The sequence below is a fragment of the Lucilia sericata genome, unplaced genomic scaffold, assembly GCF_015586225.1.
Source record: "Lucilia sericata isolate MDLA Ls3-8-SP2 unplaced genomic scaffold, ASM1558622v1 Contig001936F_arrow, whole genome shotgun sequence".
Lineage (NCBI taxonomy): Eukaryota > Metazoa > Arthropoda > Insecta > Diptera > Calliphoridae > Lucilia > Lucilia sericata.
This window is the reverse complement of record NW_023995811.1, coordinates 18,377-22,970: the sequence shown is the minus strand read 5'-3', so window position 1 is coordinate 22,970 and position 4,594 is coordinate 18,377.

The following is a 4,594-nucleotide window of genomic DNA, read 5'->3' as shown; positions in this document are numbered from 1 at the left end:
TGAACTAGAACTGAACTAGACGAACTAGAACTGAACTAGAAACTGAACTAGAACTGAACTAGAACTGAACTAGAACTGAACTAGAACTGAACTAGAACTGAACTAGAACTGAACTAGAACTGAACTAGAACTGAACTAGAACTGAACTAGAACTGAACTAGAACTGAACTAGAACTGAACTGTGTTTTTCAGTCGTCTTGTTCTTTTATATATTTTTTGACATTCTCATATGTGTTTTTTAAATGACTTCATTCATTGTTTCCCCTAATGGTTGTGTACTTTTTAAAATGTCAGTCATGTTAAGAGAGTGAGAGAAACACGTTCAAATTACAAGAAAAAAAATGTTAAACATGTAAATTGTACAATTTAAAATTCCATTTAAATTGTTTTAATTTATTATTTGTAAATATTTTTTCAAATATTTCAAAAAGTTCTACTGCATGCACGTACTCGAATTAAAGCCTTGTAGGTCAAAAAACTAATGATATTTCTTAGTCCATCATTAGTTATTCAGCTGCCTACTCTTAAGGCTTTAAATAGTTATGATAAGATTAAGTCACCAATTTATTAAAAAATCCCTTTTCGTTAAAAAATCAAAAACTTTTAGTGTAAAGTTTATTACCAAAACGAGCTTTTAGCAAAAAGGCAAGCTTTTAATGAAAAGCTGAGATTATGGCGAGAAGCTAAAATTTGATTTGAACTTAAGGAAAAGTTGAGCTTTTGCTTAAAATTTTAGGTGTTTGTAAAAAAGCAAACTTTTGGTAAATAAAGCTTTTGCTGAAAAGTTAAAATTTTCTTTAAAGTCGAAATTTGGTTTAAAACTTTTAATAGTTTTTATATATTTTAAATGTAATAAACTTTGTCACTATAAAAACTGCAGGGCAATGAAACACAATCATCAGCACAATTGCTCATTGAAATGTGTAGCTTCGTGTATACGTACAATATTTTTATTCATTGTTTTTTATAACAACTAATTTTTAAAGTCTACTTTAAGGCTGAAAAATTATAAAATGATTGAAATATAGGTCATGGCATTCATTCATTTATATTTTTTATATCTTTTACTGTTGATAAACCTCAAACTAATTTACAAGTTTTGTTTTCTTATTTCTTGGACAAAAAGATGTCCAAGAAAGTAAAATAAATAGGATTTCTTTGTTTAGACGAAAAATTTATATTTATTGTGTTATCAATCATTTTCTTTTTTGGTTTTCTTTTCTTGATTAAGAATTTCTATACTTTTATGCATAATATCAAGAAATACGATAAACAACCATTTAAATATGTGAAAATTTATTAAGGTTACAACAATATAAACACAATTAAATGTTTAAACATTAAATAAAAATGTATAAATAAAATTCTATATGATTTTGATGAATTGATAAATTTGTATGAAACAAAAAAGTTAGAAATGAGATATAGAAAATTTACACAATTCATTTGTCATTTCAAAATTTAATATAGTGTAATTAATTTATCATGGCAACCGAAATCGAGGGGAGGTAGCGACAATAACCAATATTGTGGAATTGATGCCAAACATGTGCTCACTAGACCACAATGGATTTTATAGTTTTTCTCAGTCACCAATGAAAAATGAAGTTTAGTAAATTAATTAAATATTTAAAAATATTATGTTAATAACAAGTATGAATGTACAGTCGGGCATGGACGAGTGTATGATACTCTACACCAGTGCGTATGTTAAAAATGTGGATTAGTTTTTAATATTAAAGCATTTAAGTTTTTTTTACTTTAAGAATTTGTTGACAAAAGAGGGGTTATATGGCGCCAAGGGTAAATACGGGCCTATCCTTATACATTTTGGTAGGGGATTTACGTTAACATTAAAGTTATTTATACAGAATTTCATCGTGGTACTATTGTTTATAAGTGAATTTTTACATTCAATTCATTTTCTGAAGTGGATATTGTATGGAGGCTAGGGGCAAATATGAACCGATCATTACGAAAATCGGGACATATATAAAACGTGTATAATAGACGTATATAAAATCACGTTATTCCGATTTTTGTAGAGATACTAGAACACTTAGAGCTCAAAAGCCCTATTCAGGGGTACGGATGTATGGGCACAGGGCGAAATAATGGACCGATGTTAACCACTTTCAATAGGTTTCGTCCTTTTGAAAAAGTAGTATGTGCAAAATTTCATCAAATTATTTCGGAAATTGCGACATGTAACGTGCGCACAAGGTTTACATGGACACATACATGGTTAGTTAGTTAGTTAGTTAGTTAGTTAGTTAGTTAGTTAGTTAGTTAGTTAGTTAGTTAGTAGTTAGTTAGTTAGTTAGTTAGTTAGTTAGTTAGTTAGTTAGTTAGTTAGTTAGTTAGTTAGTTAGTTAGTTAGTTAGTTAGTTAGTTAGTTAGTTAGTTAGTTAGTTAGTTAGTTAGTTAGTTAGTTAGTTAGTTAGTTAGTTAGTTAGTTAGTAGTTAGTTAGTTAGTTAGTTAGTTAGTTAGTTAGTTAGTTAGTTAGTTAGTTAGTTAGTTAGTTAGTTAGTTAGTTAGTTAGTTAGTTAGTTAGTTAGTTAGTTAGTTAGTTAGTTAGTTAGTTAGTTAGTTAGTTAGTTAGTTAGTTAGTTAGTTAGTTAGTTAGTTAGTTAGTTAGTTAGTTAGTTAGTTAGTTAGTTAGTTAGTTAGTTAGTTAGTTAGTTAGTTAGTTAGTTAGTTAGTTAGTTAGTTAGTTAGTTAGTTAGTAGTTAGTTAGTTAGTTAGTTAGTTAGTTAGTTAGTAGTTAGTTAGTTAGTTAGTTAGTTAGTTAGTTAGTTAGTTAGTTAGTTAGTTAGTTAGTTAGTTAGTTAGTTAGTTAGTTAGTTAGTTAGTTAGTTAGTAGTTAGTTAGTTAGTTAGTTAGTTAGTTAGTTAGTTAGTTAGTTAGTTAGTTAGTTAGTTAGTTAGTTAGTTAGTTAGTTAGTAGTTAGTTAGTTAGTTAGTTAGTTAGTTAGTTAGTTAGTTAGTTAGTTAGTTAGTTAGTTAGTTAGTTAGTTAGTTAGTTAGTTAGTTAGTTAGTTAGTTAGTTAGTTAGTTAGTTAGTTAGTTAGTTAGTTAGTTAGTTAGTTAGTTATGCTTTCATCTTTCGTTCCTTTAATCAATTTCATTTTCCAGGGTTTACACTTGTCTACATAACATTCAAACTTACATGCATGAGTTTGTAACATAATACAATAATAGAAAAAAACTTTCGAATATTGTTTTGCAACTTTTTATTGTTTTCATTTTTCCACTTTTTGCCAATTTCAATTTTAACTAACTGCATTTTCACCATTCCATGTACATCCTCTTTCGATAAAAATCATTTCCGTCAAAACATTTCATGTTTCCGATCAATATTCGTACGCAGAAAAAAATACATTTTAAATATTTTTTGTTGTACTTTCTGCTGGCCAAACTCTTAGTTGCAGTGCGAATGAATGACTATATCTCGATGAGCTTGAAACTAAAAGCAAATAGGAAAAAATAAACACAAACCAGGGCCAAAAATGTTGAAAGTGTTGATGATGCTGATGATGGTGGTGATGAAACTATCTAAATAAAAGGAAATGGTTTATTTTAAAACAATTTTTCACTATTTATAACAAATATTTGTTGGTGTACGAAAAAAAGGAAACATTTTTGCAAATATGTAATCATATGTTTGAAAGAATAATCGTTTGAATGTCAAGTTTAAATTTTGATTAAAATAAAATTTTAAAGCAGGGAAAAAAATCGTGGAAAATTTAATTTTCCCCATCGATGCCAAAAATTTAGTCCATTACTATTTTTTTTAACAATTTGTTGGATTTTCTGAGCAAATTTAGTTAATTTTAAGTCTTAAAGTTTTAAACATTTAGCAATTTTTCTATTATATTTATAAACATAGTTTTTCTTTAACAGCTTTTTAACTTTGAACTGATGGCATTATAAAAGCATGAGAGTACATATGTATGTATGTTTTTGCCATTAATTTTCTTCTTTTTTTCATGTAAAGCAAAAAGAAGCGAAAAGTTTTTAAAAAGGATGTTAATGCATTATTACCCACATACACTCTACACACCACATCCATCTACTTATACATATATACAACATATATATGTATGTACATATGTATATGTATGTGTAAATGCTTGAATGCATGTAAAGAAATCCTTTTTTAACTCCTACAATATGAGCTTCATTTTACCAAACAACCATCCATTTTAGTCAGAATAATTTATAATTTTTTTTCTTCATTTATTCATTCTACACTTTTCATTTTATTTAGATTTTATTTTTTGACTTTCTATTCGTTCAAGTTTTTTTTATATGTATGTTCTTGATGGGATTACTTTACGTTGATGTTGAAGATTTCATGTTATTTTTTTTAGATATTTTTGTTTTCCTTTTTTTAAGAATTTTTGCCAAATAAAAGGGAGAAATTTACTGATTTGGATTACACTTTTGAAACAACTTTAGACCACATCAATTAAAACAACACAATTTGATAGTTTAGCTGCAGCAAAAAAATAACTAAAGCAACAAATACTTAAAACTCAATTAAAATTCCTTTTTCTATTTTATCCTTTTTCAATGTCATACTCTGCATGCA